Source organism: Myodes glareolus, chromosome 4, assembly GCF_982192425.1.
Source record: "Myodes glareolus chromosome 4, mMyoGla1.1, whole genome shotgun sequence".
NCBI lineage: Eukaryota > Metazoa > Chordata > Mammalia > Rodentia > Cricetidae > Myodes > Myodes glareolus.
This window is the reverse complement of record NC_142029.1, coordinates 79,274,620-79,291,733: the sequence shown is the minus strand read 5'-3', so window position 1 is coordinate 79,291,733 and position 17,114 is coordinate 79,274,620. Positions and strand designations below refer to the sequence as shown.

The 17,114-nt window shown below is 45.3% G+C and overlaps 1 long non-coding RNA gene across 1 annotated transcript; it reads left to right on the top strand.

The window, feature by feature from the left end:
• The first annotated feature begins 9,337 nt into the window (after positions 1-9,337).
• Positions 9,338-14,876, top strand: LOC146894483 (uncharacterized). The gene is made up of 3 exons (XR_015001507.2): positions 9,338-9,603; positions 11,513-12,913; positions 14,004-14,876. It is a non-coding gene; the product is annotated as an uncharacterized LOC146894483 (long non-coding RNA).
• The last annotated feature ends 2,238 nt before the right edge of the window (positions 14,877-17,114 follow it).

Below are 17,114 nucleotides of genomic sequence, written 5' to 3'. Positions count from 1 at the left end.
TGATTACAGATAAGCAATAAGACAGATTCAGATGAAAAAGACCTCTGAATGAGTCACAGTGTTGGATAAATGTAAAGATAATAAAATAAATATTAAAAAGTAATAGAGTAAAAAATAAGCCACATGAAGATGGAAAATACACAATATGGATTAAGCATATTATTGTGTTTTCTTTGAATTTTTTTGCTACAGAGAGACATTTGATTCTGGGGCCTGCTAAGCTAAACCAACATATATATTTTAAAAGTATCTTGACTTCAAAATTTGAGTCTAAGGATATGTTACTTTGGAAAAGAGGTTCTACTTTTGTTTCTGCAGAGGATTGGAACCTGTGGATTCCTTTCAGGCTAATGTGGTTTGATGGAACAAAACCCCCCAAAAGGTTTTCATGGACCTTAAAAATGCTTCACCCAAGAAACAGCATGAAGCAGTTTGGAGAAAACTATGCCGAAATTCCTAAAATGATTGTTTATAAATGTTTGTTTTCATTTAAAGGGGGTTGATTATAAGTGTATAGTCAATCTCTTTCTAAAAAAACCAAATGGGAGAATATGATATAGAAATGAATACTTTACATTGGTATGGACTTTGGTTTATTGATACAAATTTAAGATCAATTTTGTTATATGTATATTTCTACTCTTGTTTGAGGTATTATGTTTATACAGTTTGTTTAAAAATGTAATATATACTTAAAAACTACAGATTATTAGATAGTAATTTATAATTGTTAAATTTGTAATCATGTTAGTTGGGTTTTCTCAATGTACAGAGATATATTTCAAATGGATAGATATTCTTCAAACCATCAAGAATCTACAGAATATGGCCTCTAAAATGTTTTGTTAACTTAGGACTTTTCATAAAAATGAGACACACCTGCTCCGGGCAGCACCAATTCACCTTTAAAAGGATGATGAGCATCAAAGAGACTCCTTATCGAGTTTGCTAGCCATTTGGGCAAGAAACAGCCCTTGCCTGGGCTGCTTGATGATATGCTGTATATATTGGACCATGCAGGACCCATAGAAAAATGACTGCTGAAGTTGCTAAAAAGAAGGTGAGATGGTTTTTGGGGGTTCCTGCTTCATGAAAGAGTCTGCCAAACATTCTGCAGGACACAGAAAAAAATGACTGACAAAATGTCAATATAGGCGTAACAATCTTTCAAATTTCCTGTTCCATGGAAAAGTCTGCCAGATATTATGGGCCTGTAGGCTGAAGATGGATGCCCCAACATGGCAGAACAACTTTGGGTGACTGTCCAGGAAGCGAGATGTCTCTGTCAGGTCTAGAGTTTTGGAAGTTGCTTATAATGCACTTCTGTTTACTTAGATAATATTATATCCTTCTCTACAGGCCCCCAGTTTTCCCTTCTTTAAAATAGGAATAACAGTGGTAATTTACCTAATGGAACTGTGTGCATGAAATGAGGTAAGAGTTCTATAGTTCTTGGCACAAAATGTGAGCCTTTGTGAAAGTTAATTTTTATTTTTGGTTAAAAAGAAAGTACTCTTTGATATTCATCTATCTATCTTATCCTATCTATCTATCTTATCCTATCTATCTATCTTATCCTATCTATCTATCTATCTATCTATCTATCTATCTCTCTGTCTCTCTGTCTCTCTGTCTCTCTGTCTCTCTGTCTCTCTGTCTCTCTGTCTCTCTGTCGCTCTGTCGCTCTGCCTCTCTGCCTCTCTGCCTCTCTGCCTCTCTGTCTATCTATCTATCTATCTATCTATCTATCTATCTATCTATCTATCTGACTTCCTCTTAATTGTCCTAGACCTCCTAGTTGCACCACTTGGTACTAGGTTTTAACACGTGAGCCTTTGGAGGACACAAGATCCAAATGATAGCAATGATTAAAAGCAATGGGGAGAATCAAGGTAGGAAATAGGAAAAGTCCCTGATGCCGACAACAGGGAGGGTTTTATAGCAGGAGGGACTGGGGCTCATGGCTTGCTGCTGCCCGGGGCTGATCTGAGTCTGTTCCCGTGATGCTTTGAGGATTCAGTTGAAAGCCTGCACAGAATGCATTCTGTGACAGGCCCTACCTTTTGCAATCCTGCCTTGCAGTCCTTAGCTCTGTCTCTCACCTGATCCCCACTAAGATTGTGCCAAAGGGTTGAGTCAGTCATGTACTGTTGGTACACTGTAATTTGGGGTTGGGAGTAGGTGGAAGGGCCTGGAGCTCCTGCTGCCTGCTATTCAGGGGAGCGTGGCTAGAAGCCTGTGGGGAAGGGGGTTGGATGCTGTCTCAGGACTTCTTCTGAATCAATCAGTCAGACAGTTAAATTTATTGATCATGTACTGTGTGGAAAGTTACTGCCACTGATGTCACAGAGAGGGAGTCACCACATCTCTGTGACTGAAGACCATGGGACATGTCTGAAAGCTGTCCCAGGATGGGTGATGGGTGTGACAGGACACTCTGAGCTGGGGCTGAGGTGGGCGTGCTGCTTAGATTTGGATGAGGCTCATTAGGAAAGCTTTCCAGGGAAACTGGATTTGGGCAGGGTGCAGGGGGAAGCAGGGTCCTGGAGCACTGGAGAGGAGGGGAATGGCTGTTGTAGCAGGGACAAATCATTTGAAAAGATGTAGAAGCAGGACATGCGCAGCAGATGGTTGTATCGCTGCCACAGCTTGGAGCAGGCTGACTGTGGCGATACCAATGATGATGTCTCTGACAACATTGTTTTAGGGAAGAGTGGCAGGCATGGGGAGCAACGAGGCTGCTTAAAGGCCACTTGACAAAGCGTTCCTGTACGTTTCCTGGAAAAGAGAGAACAGGTGAGCTGGCCAGGGCTTCAGAAGGGTCAGATGTAGTTTAGATGCCAAAAAGAGCAAGCCCAAGAACAGCTGGAGGAGGCGTGTGACTTCCCAGAGCAAAGATCAGGGAGGAATGGAATCACAGGTGAGAATAGTGGTGGATCAGGAAGGAAACGGTAGAGGGGATAATGGCGGTGGATTAGGGAGGAAATGGTGCAGGGGAGAATAGCAGTGGATCAGGGAGGCAGCAGGCAGGCGAGGTCCCTGGTTGGAGGTTAGGAGCATTTTTCTAGCATGCTTGGGTTCCTAGGCTTGAAGTCCTACTGCAAAACAACAATAGAAAAAAACCCAAGCCATAAACTGGACACCTTGCAGCACACCTGCATTCCCACTTGTGAGGTGGAGGAGGAAAGGCCAGGAGTTCAAGGTCATCTTCTGCTAGTTAGGGAGCCTGAGGCCAGTCTGGCCTACTTGAGATCCCATCTCAAAGAAACAAAGAAAGTGAAAGATAAAACACACCACAAAACAAGACAAAACAAAAACAAACAGCAAGTAAGAAAGTAGGATATTCTGGCTAATTCTTCTGTCAACTCGACATTGGCTAAAGTCAACTGAGAAGAAGGAGCCTCAATTAAGATGCTGCCATAAAATCAAACTGCAGGCAAGCCTGTAGAACATTTTATTAATTAGTAATTGATGGGGAGGGCCCAGCCACTTGTGAATGGTGCTGTCCCTGGGCTGGTGGTCCTGGGTTCTATAAGAAAACAGGCTGAACCAGTCATAGGAAGCAAGTCAGTAAGCAGCTTCCTCTGTGACCTCTGCATCAGCTCCTGCCTCCAGGTTCCTGCCCTGTTCGAGTTCCTGTCCCGACTTCCTTTGATGATGAACTACGATGTGAAAGTGAAGCCAAATAAACCCTGTTCTCACAACTTTCTTTTTGGTTATGGTATTTCATTGCAGCAATAGAAACCCTAACTAAGACAGAGGCTAATGGGATTGGTTGATTCACAAGACCGTCTCTCTGTTTCTCTGTCTCTTTCTCTTTTCCTTGAGGGAGGTTTTGTTGGAATATTGTGTTCATCTTTTATATTGTTTAGTTCCGTCCTATTAATCTTCCTGAAACAGCAGTTAAAAGAACAGAGGACTAAATTGGTCGGTGATGCACAGCTATACTCCCAACACACAGGAGGCAGAGGCTGGTGGAACTCTGGGAGTTTGAAACCAGCATGGTATGGTATAGGAGGTCCTTCTGTATTTGTGTTGCTTTCATTGGTTGAATAAAGAAACTGCCTTGGCCTTTTGATAGGGCAGAACTTAGATAGGCGGGGAAAAGAGAACTGAATGCTGGGAGAAAGAAAGCAGGCAGAGAGAGCCGCCATGAAACTGCCAGGTCAGACATGCTGAATCTTTCCCGGTAAGCCACAACCTCATGGTGACATCCAGATTATTAGAAATGGGTTGAATCAAGATATGAGAGTTAGCCAATACAAGGCTAGATATAATGAGCCAGGTGGTAATTTAATTAATACAATTTCTGTGTAGTTATTTCGGGGGTTAAGCTAGCCGGGTGGCGGGACACAGATTGCTCTTCAGCATACTACAATGGTATACAAAGTGGGCTTCAGGTCAGTCAGGGTTACATAGTGAGACCCTATCTCAAAAACCAAAATTTCCTTAAAAAATAAAAAAAGAGCACAGGACCCTCTCCTCTCATTTGAAATTCTTGTTCCTATGATATCTATGCTGGGGTCAGCCTCCAGGATCCATGCCTTGGTTAGTGGAGGCTTAGCTTAGCTATGTTCTGTTCCCAATGGGGTGAAGATACTGGGCATTCGCCAGGTGGTGGTGGTGTGTGCCTTTAATCCCAGCACTCAGGAGGCAGAGGCAGGCACATCTCTCTGAGTTCGAGGCCAGTTGGTCTACAAAGTGAGTTCCAGGACAGCAGGACTGTTACACAGAGAAACTCTGTCTTGAAAAATCCAAACCAAACCAAACCAGACCAAACCAAACCAAACAACAAAACAACAACAACAGACTCTAGAAATTCTTGTCACTAAGTGATGCTGCAGAGGACCTTGAGGAGCTGATCTGTTTTAAATGGAGTTGCCTGTTGGATCAGTCTGTCCTTTATACCTCTGAGGAAGAAGAGGAGGAGGAGGAGGAAGCTGAATGTACTCTGTGTTGGAGACCAGGGGCAGCAGTAGCTGGCCACATCTGCCCATGGCAAGGTGAATATACCTGACGGTCAAAGAATCATGGATTTTTTTGGCACCTTGTCTGCAGAAGCACTCCAGGAGTGCCTCGTTCAGAAGGCACAAGGCATCCTCGGTCATCCAGGGATCTGCCATGCTCATGGTGGGAGGTTGGCTTGACTTGGAGCTGAGTCAGTCTCTGTGACTATGTTGGCTTGGGCTACAAGATCCTGGAACTCAGAGGTGGAAGTGGATCTTCCTGAAGACTGCAAGGCTAGGGGGAAACTGGATGGACTGGCCTGCAGCACAGAGCCCCTTCTCTTTGGTCCTGGGGGAAGGGATTGTTCCCGAACAGCCGTGTCCCCACCTGTCCTCATGTTTAGCTACCCACAGGACAAATTTTCTAATGAAATCCTTCTACTACACGATTTAGGTTCATTTATATAAATTATACACTGATTTATTTAATGACCTACTTGGAGCACTATAAATTCTACAACACCCTTGCAATTTATTATTTAAGCCCCACATAAATCATGGAAGATGAGAATCGTGGCCTTGGTTCAAGTTGCCAAAGGAAGTCCAAGGGTCATTTGCTGTAAGTCTATAAAAGAGACATATATGTGAATACACTGGCTATTTGGTGGTGGTAGGGGAGATGTATCATGGATAACAGAAACTTTTGTTCCTTGCTGGAAAGGGGAGGGGTCCCACGTGGGATCTGTTGCTGTCCAGCTCTCTGGCTGAAGGGTGGCCTTGCTGAGGCTCCTGCTTTTGGAGGGAGCCCGTGGGTTCTGCATGGCAGCGACCATGCATTTGGTTCTTTGACATTTCTTAGCACTGAGAGGCAAACTCTGTTTCAGGTGGAAGTGACAGATTAGGCCCCTGGGATTTGTTTAAGCTCTAGCACCTTTGCTTAAAAATGTCCTTTCTTGTGTGAAACTGCCAGCCCCTTCATCTTCGTTAGGCTGGCACAATTCCTTCTTCATATTTTTCTCCAGGCAGTAATGGAAACCCATGACTATTTATAAGCCGGCCTGTTTTTTCTCCTCCTCTCTGTGTCTGGGAACGCACAGGACCTAGAAGTACAGTGTTCAGGCTGGTGTGGGAGGGGGTGTTTTCACTCACTTTTATTTGTCCATTTGAAAAGCATCATTGAGTTCTTCCTAGATTTCCAGGTACTGTGTGGGGGGTGTTGAGGGGGTTGGAAGAGCAAGCAACGGTGCCAGGCGGTTAAGGCCAACTTGAAGGCAGTTGGAACTGGAGTCAACAGTCTTTGAATCAGATAAGGTCTTGAGCCTGCAGCTAGTGACCGTAGGAGCGACCCTTAGGAGAGTGCTAGTGTGTATGAAATCAAACTGTGACTGTTGCGAGCATCAGAGGTCACAGAGAAATAAGCAAAATAAATGCACGTAAGGTATTAAGGATGGGGGTTGGTACAAGATAAGTATTCAAGTGTGTTAGCTATATTTTATATGAATTCTGTATTCACAAACAGTGAAATGTAAAAAATACTCTAAACTGTTCATAAATCACGATGCCATAGGTAGAAAGGATACATATCATTAAGAAAGGTCCAGATGCAGGGTTGGGCTAAGCTTTTCATTATTTTTTGCTTGAATGTTTTATAGTCAGTAAAATACATATTTAGTGCAAGATTCAAAAGGCACAAAAAGAGACAGAATAAATAAAAGTGAAGTCTCCTGCCCACAGCTGTGTCAGGCAGGCAGGCCACCTGCATGTGGCTTCATAATGGCCTCTGTGTGTTCTTCCAGAGTCCTGGCGCATTGAATACATGTGCATGTGTGTTTTCTTTCTACACAGTTTACAGCATATTACCGCTGCCATGTGCATTTTCCGAGCGAGCATCACTTAGCAATGCATCATGACGACTGTGTTATGTATGGGCTCGCATGTGATCTATTTTGCTTTCTGTTGTACGGGGTGGGGGTAGGAGCTACTGAGTTAAATAGTTCTGCATTGCAGACTTTCGGCTTGCTGTTAGAGTTGTGCTGATATCAAACAAACAAACAAACAAACACACCCTTTGTTCTGGTTACTGTTGCTGCAATGACATGCTACAAGCAAAAGCAGGTTGGGGAGAAAGGGTTTATTTTTCTTACACTTCCACATCATAGTCCATCACTGAAGGAAGCCAGGACAGGAACTCAAGCAGGGCAAGAACTTGGGGGCAGGAGCTGATGCAGAGGCCATGGAGGGGTGCTGCTCACTGGCTTGCTCCCTATATCTTGCTCAGTCTGCTTTCTCACAGAACCCAGGACAACCAGCCTTAGGAAAGCACTGCCCACAATAGGCTAGACTCTCCCACATCATTAAGAAACTAATTAACCAATTAAGGAAATGCTCTACAATCTTGCCTACAGCCTGACCTTATGGGGACATTTTTCTCAGTCCTTTCAGATGACTCTAGCTTGTGTCAAGTTGACATAAAACTAGCCAGCATCCTCTCTCCCTCAAAAACAGAACAAAACCAATACAAATCCCCCAAACCTCTATAATATTAATTTTTCTTAATGAAAATTTCTCAGAGTTCCATAATGAGATGTGGAATTGCTAAGTGTAAGTCTGTTGCTATAATAAAACACTGAACAAAAGCAATCCAGGGAAGGAAAGGGCCTTGAGTTCCTACCTTGGCTTTCCTCAATGATGGAGTATACTCTGTCAGCCAAAAAGCCCTTTCCTTCCCTGGAGGCAGGAACTGAAGCAAAGACCATGGAGGAATGGTCTTACTGGCTTTCCTTCCCCCACCTACTCAGCAACTTTTCTTATATAGCTCAGGCCTACATGCCTGGCACCACCCACATGACCCGGGCCCCCCTGCATCAATTAGCAATTAAGAAAATGCCTTAAAGACATACCCACATGCTCCACCTCCCCCAACCTGCATTTGTAAGCTTTCTGGAAGTTTCCAAACTGCTTCGGAGAGTTTATACTACCTTCCTTCCACTAGAATTTGGATGATGGGGCTGTTTCTTACATTCTCATTAGCAAAATATCCCAGCAAACTTTGGACCTCTTCCTTTATAAGTCATGTTTTAGTTATCAAGTAAAATGTTGAAATTCTTTATGACATTCCATACATAAGTATCATTGTACTTTGCTAATGTTTGGTCCCTCCGTTACTTTCCTCTGTCCCTCCTTCCAGCTTCCCACAGTTTCCGTTCCTTCTCACTATACTCGTTTCTCTCCTTTCATATGATATATATGCCATATCATTAATAATAAGATACGTAATTTATATTCAGTCTCCATACCAAACACACATACAAGTAGGTTTGGATCTAGCTGTCACATATGAGAGAAAAGCATGCAATACTTGTCCTTTTGGCTTTGGTTTATTTGGTTTCACATGGTGATGTCCAGTTCCATGTATTTTCCTTCATATGACATAACTTTGCTCTTTTTTTTTACGACTGCGTGAAAGAAATACCTGCATATATGTGAAACACATTTTCTTCATCCATTTGTCTGTTGGAAGGGAGCATAAACTGTCAGTTAGTCCAGCTGGGATGGTCTTTTCAAGGGGACGCAGAAGAACTCCCCTAGATGACAGTTGCATGGCTTAGAGGACAGCCACGCGTGACAGTGACCTCATTTTGATTAGTTGATGAAATTGTTATTCTCATTTGACAGACCAGGCAACAGAGGCTGGTGTAGCCCAGTGACTTGCTTAAAGGCTTCTCTACTGTTTCTGTCCCAGTGACTCCTGCGTTAATGGCTGCTGGGAAAATGGCTCAAACGCCGGTTCTTCATTTCCCAACCCATGCAGATACTGAGCAGTCGCTAGTAAGGAAGCATAGACATGGGTCCTGATGCAGGGGTCAGTCCAGATCTCCCACATGAGTGGCATTGACTTCCGGGTAGCCTCCTGTAAGTGCATCTCGTCACAGTAGATGCTGTGCTCTGTCTCCTGTGTGATCATCTGGAAGCACAGGCGTCAGGGAGCTGGAATGATGCCATGGAAAATATTTACATTGGTGTGGAGTTGTTTGCTATACTAACAGCACAGTGGCAAACGTGACATTTCCTGAGTAATTACAGAATTCAAAAGTCATTTACAGGAAGCGGGGGTGTTCATTGACATGGGAAGCACAGCCTCTGGACTAGGGGTTCTGGAATCCTGGGAGCTTGGTCCTCTAGCCTACCTAATTCTCCTCCCTGGCAGCAAGTAGAGGCTCAGCAGAGAGCCAGGTATTAACCTCAAGCCTGGGAAGCATCCTGCGGTGGTTAGAAAGGAAATGACCCCTACAGGGCGAGGCACAGTTAGGAGGTGTGGGTTTGTTGTTGTGGGTGTTGTCTTGCTGGAGGAAGTGTGTCACTGTGGGGGGTGGGTTTTGAGGTCTCCTGGGCTCAGGCTATGCTCAGCATGGTGCAAGGTTGTCTCTGCTGCCTGCAGATCAAGTAGAACTCTCAGCTCCTTTTCCGGTACCATATCTGTTTGCCTGCTGCCATGTTTCCTGCCAAGATGATAATGGATGAAACCTCTGAGACTGTAAGCCAGTCCCAATGAAATGTTTCCTTTTATAAGAGCTGCCATGGTCACGGTGTCTCTTCACAGCAATGGAACACTGACTGAGACACATTCCTGGGTCAGAGGTCCTCAGAGCCTCCTCAGGTGAGTCCGAGTCACTACTCCTATAAGTTGATGTGGTAAAATGCGCTGACCAAAAGTAACTTGAGGAAGAAAGGGTTTGTTTTAGCTTATGATTCCTGACTGAAAGGCATGGCATGGTGGCAGGAAAAAGAAACTGGCCAATCGCATTTCATCCACACACAGGAAGGGGTGATGAGAGGGAGGGAAGAAGGGAGGAAGGGAGGAGAGAGAGTTAGTGCCACTCCACCATCAAGGGATGTCAGTCTGCCTCTGGCTGTTGGCACTGATGGACCAGTCTGTATTTGTTGGAGCTTCCTTCCTTCTCTCATTTCTATTGGAGTGCTATCCTTTCCCTAGGCTGTCTGAGTCCCTTGGGTCATGTTTCTATATAAAGGAAAGCATTTGATTGGGGCTGACTTACAGTTCAGAGGCTTAGTTCACTTTTATCACGGTAGAAAACATGGTGACACGCAGGCAGACATGATACTGGGGAAAGAGCTGAGAGTTCAACATCCAATTAGCAGGGAGCAGGAAAAGAGAGAGACACTGGACCTGGCTTGAACATTTGAAACCTCAAAGCATACCCTTAGTGACACACTTCCTCCAATAAGACCACACTTCCTCCAAAAAGGCCACACCTCCTAATGGTGCCACTCCCTATGAGCCTATGGGGGCCATTTTCATTCATCCACACTACGGAAGGTCACTGTGTTGATTTCAGCTAAAGTGGGACGGAGAGTCACGCGCATCTCCTGCTCTGCTCAGTGTCCACCTTCTCCTCCTCTGTCCCAAATAAAGAATGGAGGTCTTGATCCTCAAGGAATCTTGACCCTCAGCTCAATAACTGGGGCTCCCTTCCCAAGTCTTAGCATTTACATTTATATATCTCTATAAATACCCAAGAGAAGTCTGTGCTCATCTGTAGGGTCTTGAAGATGAGACCCTTGTGTCCTCTGCCTCTTTTCTATGTGTGGTGTCTGTCTGACCAAAGCAAGATATCCAGGAAAGGTTTTGTAAACTCTTGGTGAATGGATAGGTCATTAAGTAGTTTCTCACACCTCAGCCACACCACTAACTCGATGATAGATTTACTCAGCTGGCTCAATCAATGTCAGTGCCAGTTGGCTATGCGAAATCAGGTCACCAAGCTAGCTGGAGTCGGTTAAAGAAAAAGCAAAGAAGTTGCTTGGTTGAATTTTGAACTGACAGCCTAGTCTCAGTTTCTTAATTCGGGGCCAAGGTGTTGCTATACCAATGTGTCCACCCCATTGCTTTCTGGTAATGATGGAGTTTCCCCCGCCTCTTTTTATTAGTGATGAAAGGTTTGTTGGAGATAATTGTATTTTTAGCAGCACAGTTAATGAACTGGCTAAGCGTCAATAGATGGAATCATAAAACCATTAAACACCAAGAGCAATAATGGGAAACTATGTCTGGTGGTAATGAAATTAAGTATCTTTATGAGGTCACTTTACCCCTTTTCTCCTCATCTCTCCTGCCCTCCTGAGTACATGGTGGCTGCTGCTCCTAATAGCTGTTACACTGAAATGCACAATGCTATTCATTTTGTCTTCGAATTCAGTGTATTTCCGGGACCTTCAGGCTCATTAAATCCCCCCCAGCAACACAGTGTACTGGAAGGGGCAGTGATGAGGGCTTCTGGAAGTGGCCTTGTGGTGTGAGACAGCAGAAGATGTGGAGATGGAACAGAACTTGGTGTTGAGCCCCGCTGGTGACTGTCACAGCTCCAGGCTGAGCTGGCATGGCCTTTGTTACAGCTGCTGCAGCCATGGTGGGGTTGCTCAGAGACTAGATGGCCATGGATACACCTGGATAGAAATCACAGTAGTTGGGAAACACATTGCTACATACACTGTCCCTTGAGCTTGTGATGGTCCCATATGACTTGTTTCTATCCTCACTTTTTCAGCTGAAGAACCTGAGCCTCATGGAATGACCTAAGTCCCATTGCTGCTTTGTCAGAGCTGGTTTCCCCCCCTAAATCTGATGTCTCGTGGCATTGAGCCAATTTGCCAGTGAATTAAACCTTGCCCAATCAAGTTCACAGTTCCTTTATTGATCTCAGTAATTCGAGAAATAAATATTGAGTATCTCCTGCATGTCGGCGCTATTATGAGCAAAGCAGACTCTTTCCCTACCTCCATATCATCTAGTTGAAGTTGGGAAGCAAGAGTGGCCAAGCAAACAGCAGTCAGCAAACAGAGACAGCATCCTGCTTGGGAAGCTGATGGCGGGAGATCCTGACCTAAAAGCCTTCTTGAAAGAAATAAGGTGTAAGAAGAGGCCTGAAGTATGGAATTGCCAATAGTTGAAGGAGGGAAGAATGCAGCGGCCAGGGAACCTGTGTACGAAGGTTAGGCTGTTAGGAAAGGAGCCATGGCCAGAGGACTAAGTTAACTGGACGAAGCATCGATGTGCAAGGCATGGGCCCTGAAGCCCCGCTGTGGGACCAAGAAGGCAGAGGAACCAGGACTGCCTCTCTGGCTTGGTGTCTTCGGGGATAAAGCCACTGTTTCCTGAAACTGGGAGGATTGTACAAGGCGTGGAGAGGAGACGGGATCATACGTGTTTACTAGGCATGGCTGCCATGTTTAAAAGTGAGCCTCAAAGGCTGCCAGCTGCCAGGCTTCAAAGATCTTAGAGAAATGAAACGAATTAAAGGTGCAGGGTGATTCAGTGGTGGAGGGGCTCGAGCAGCAAGCTTGAAGTTCTCTATTCAGTCTCAGAAAAAAAAAGTAATAAATCAAAGATTTGATCCTTTTCTTGAAGCCACCCAGAGAGGATAGAGGTGGCTGAGATTGTGTTTGCCTGTGGAGTGCCGAGCCTGTGGGAGTCTCCTGAAGATGAAGGGAAGAATTTCGTGTGTCCTATGATGTATGCTCCCACTGTGTTGTCCTGACACCCCTCCCCCCAGGAAATGCAGGGAGCAATGAGGAGGCAGATCCTCTTGGAGAAGTCCTGTACTTTCCAGGGGATGGGAAGTTTAGGGTCCCCTCCCTTCCTCCTCGTCTTCCTCTCTTGCTGTGCTCTCAATGTATCCCCTAGATTCCTGCACTGAAAAAAACAATCCTCAAACCAACCTTGTTGGGAACAGAACCTAACCGGAGATGTCAAGGTCATGAAGGCTTTGCCATCAAGAATGGATTGATGTCCCTCTAAATGGACTTTGGAGAAAGTGTTCTCTCACTCCCTTTGACTTCTGCCATGGACACAGCTACCATGACACCATCATGGAAGAGGACAAAGGCTTGACCAGACACTGCAGCTGGCAGCGCCTCGACCTTAGATGTCCCAGCTTCAGAGCTCTGAGGTAATGTATTTCTCTGTGTAATTACCTGCTGCAGCAGCAGAGAGAGGATGAAGACGCTCCTGTGATTCACCTCCTCCCATCAGTGACTGGGCACCAGCTGCCTGGCAGGTGCCCTTCTGAGGGTGGAGATGCATAGACGGCTAAAATACAGTTCCCGCTCCCTGAGAACCTGCAGTCAAGACATGTGAAACATAGCCGTTAGATTTTGAAGGTGTGCTTTTAGCATAATAACAGCTTTTTAGAAGGAAAAAAAAATCACAAACACTACCACGCTCAATGTACACATTATTTCCAAAACAACCTGATTTTAGAAATGTTCAAATATGAAAAAAACTGTTTCAAAATGGAGCAGTATGGACAGAGTGGTCATTATCACAATAGGGTGGGGACCTAGACTTACCAGAACATAAAAAAACCATGAAAAAAATGTTTTAGAAGGGACAGTTAGGACAGGAGTCGGAGCAAGGCATCTGTGAAAAGCTCTGACAACCTCCTTGGGGCACAGACATGACTTCCCGTGGGAAATAGTATCGGAAACTGTCTCTGAGGCTGATGGGTGGTGGACAGGGGTGGATAGGGAGGCTAGGGAAGGGGAGGGGTGCTCCAGGCCCATGGAGAGGGTAGTTTCTGCAGAGAAAGGAGACAAAGGAGAGTGATGCATTGTGGGAGCAGCTGCTTGTTGTCATGATTACTGTTATAAGCAGTGGGGCAGAGTGGGGGCTTTCTTTTGAAGGAGTCTGGAGGAGACTCATCAGAAAGACCACAGGGAGGGAGGTATGAACCCCACGGAGGGATGGAATGAGGCATCTTCGCAAAAGTCCCCATCTCTGAAAAGTTTTTTGTATTTTCTATTTACCTAAGTCATAAACCAATTGCCTAATGCAAAAATGATGTGTTCTCAAATAGGAAGAAAATGCAACAGATTTCAATCAATATACTCTGAAAATTTCCATTAAGTCTGCGTGCATATTTCCTTAAACCTGTTCTTGAGGGGAAGCGTGCCCTTTAGAAGTGATTGATTTGAGCTGGCGATTGGTATGCTCACAACTTACACTTTCTCTTTCTCTTCCTCTTGGCTGTGGTTAAGCAGTGGCTCTCAGCGAAATACCAGGCAGGAATCAAGAAGACGTTGCTGTTCCTGTTGTTCAAATAAGTGCACATTGTGAAGCTTTTTCTGAACTGTATCCTTGCAAGATGGTTTTTGATTATCAGACTCATGGCGGTGCCATGAAATTCACCAGTCTGGAGTCTCGGGACAGAGAGAAAGCTGCCACAATGATGAAAGAAATCCCGTGAAGGCTGGGATGTGGCTCAGTGGCAGAAGGCTTGCCTCGCATGTACAAAGCCATTGGTCTGTAGTAATGCAAACACATACGTGCCCTGCAACCTGATGTGCATTTTGGTGTGTCCTTCACAGGAAGGACTGTTGAGAGAGATGGGTGCTACTGATTGGTTGAGACTTTCCTCTGGGCTCTGCCTCTGTTCCTGGGGCAATGGATGTCCTTGTGGAGCTTGGAGGAAGGAGCATTTACAAGTAGCTCATCTCACCATTAGCCCAAAGGGGGACAATGTCTGGTGCTACATCTTTTGAGACTAGCAGGGCCCAGAGCTGCTGGGCCCCAGAGAAGCAACGTGAGTGTAGGATGGGGTGGAAAAACAGCACCCTGCGGGTGCTGCCTGGCCTCTTTCTGCTCGTTCTGCCAACCAGAGACTTCTTAGACTTGGTTCATCATCTCTGAAATCAGGCTGCTCACTCTCTGATCTTGAAGACTGGCTTCAGTTCTGCCATAGGAATCCAAATGGGAATAAACACACTTACGGCTGGAGGTTTTTACACTGTGAGTTAGGCTTGCTGTTAAGGATTTTAGAAATGGCGTCTCATTTTATCTTCACAGCGACTCTGTGTGATTCACGCTCTTGTTATCCCAGTTAATAGAGGAGACACTGGGGCTGAGAGCTGTCATATACCAGCTCTGGAGTGTTACAGAGCCGGCAAGAGCAGCAGCAAATGACTTTTAGATTCCGCAGGTCACACTCTGTGCACTGTCTTCCTTTAAGATGTGTGGTTTCTTGAATGAGAAATGTATCCCATAGACTCACGTCTTTAAATACTTGGTTCCCAGTTGGTAGCGCCATCTGGAGGATGTTATGGAACTTTCAGGACAGGAGCTGTGCCGGAGGAAGGATGTCCTGGGTGGGGGCGGGGCGGGCTTTGGGGGTTTAGAGCCATGTCCCCACTTCTAGTTGGTCTCTCTGCTACCTGTGTGTAGTTGAGAGGTGTTCTTTTGGCTTTCTGCCGCTGCCTCCATGCCTTTCTTACACTGTGGACACCTAGTCCTCTGAGTTATAAACCAAAACGAACCCTTCCTTGAGTTGCCTTTAGTCACTGTTTATCACAGGAACAGAAAAGCGACTGTCAGGGGCTGCTATACGCCGTAGGCTGGTAGTGACTGTCAGGGGCTGCTATACGCCGTAGGCTGGTAGTGACTGTCAGGGGATGCTATACACTGTAGGCTGGTAGTGACTGTCAGGGGCTGCTATACACTGTAGGCTGGTAGTGACTGTCAGGGGCTGCTATACACTGTAGGCTGGTAGTGACTGTCAGGGGCTGCTATACGCCATAGGCTGGTAGTGACTGTCAGGGGCTGCTATACGCCATAGGCTGGTAGTGACTGTCAGGGGCTGCTATACACTGTAGGCTGGTAGTGACTGTCAGGGGATGCTATACGCTGTAGGCTGGTAGTTCCAGCAACAGGCATTCATTTTCTCACAGTTGTGGGGCTGGGAGATCCAAGATCAAGTGGTAAACGCGGGGGTGGGGGGTACCCTAGATTTTTTTTTTCCCTTTAGAAGGACAGTAGTCTCATCATGGTGACTTTATCTACCTTTCAAAGGCTCTACCTCCTAGTACCTCTGTAGAGCATAAGGGGTAAGGATTCCAATGTAAGAACTTTGAGAGAAACACCCATTCAGTATGTAATGTGTACCGTGCAGCATTTCTTCCATCAGTGATTTGGAGAGAAGGACCCACACTAGGAGGCAAATAGCTCCTCCTCCTCCAGCGTTCAGCTAGAGGGAGTGTCAAGTGCAAGCTGCTGTGTTTGTGAACAGAACCCATGGAGCTGATGAATGGGGATTTTGGGTGCTATTGATTAAGCTAGATCTATGGGGACAAGCTCCTTCAAGGGGTGATTTTATCTGGGAACGTTTGTCTGTTCCTTCTACAAATATGTTTTGAATATACGTACTGTATTAAAGTCTGCGCATCCAATAGTGAGCCAAAAGACTGTCCTAAATCATTGGGAAGGCTCTGTGGAGTCGTTGTGAGAATATACACTAGGAGCCAGGTGAAGGGTGTGGCCATGAGAAGTTTCCCTGAGGAAGTGGAGGCTAAGCTGAGATCTGAATGCTTTAACTGGACATGGGCATGGGGAGGAAGTGGGAGGTAGCATGGTGGGAGCTGAGGGCTATATATTGGGCCAGATTTCTATATGTTTTTGTTGATATTTAAGTGATTTTCTCCATATTCTACAAGCAACAGAAAACCATGACAAAGATTTAAAGAGGAAAGTAATATGAACTGATCATCACCACAATAAATTTCCTTTGCCTTCTGTTTGGAAAAGTCCTTAATAGAAGGGGAACTGATGACTTAGACGAGACAAGAGCTGGCAGTTAGCTGGGATGGAGCCATCAGTACAGACAGAACAGTAGGCAAGTATTAGTGACGTAGCCAGAGGGTAACTAAGCAGGACCTGGTGAGGTGTGTGGGTTGAGTGGAGTGATAGAAGAGGTGATCTGTATGTACTGTATGTACTGAGATGTTCTAACACATTAAGAACTAGATGTAGGAAGGCATTTGAAAAGGCAGGGGCCCCTTCTTAATGTTTCCCAACGTGCCCATCTGTGTCAGGTATGATGACGTCACCTGGACCTTAAAGAACTCCCTCAAAGTACAGAGGTTCTTCAAACAACTGACACCAGAATTACCATCGGTCTTTGTTACTTTCCTATTGCTTTGGCAAACACCATGGCCAAAGCAACTCACTAAAAGAAACATTTACTTGGGCTTATGGTTTCAGAGGATTAGAGTCCACAGTGGTGGAGTAAAGGCCTGGAGGCAGAGCAGCTGGGAACTCACATCCTTATTCACCAGTTTGAGGAACTGAGAGGACACTGGAGGAAACGGGGTCTTTTGAAA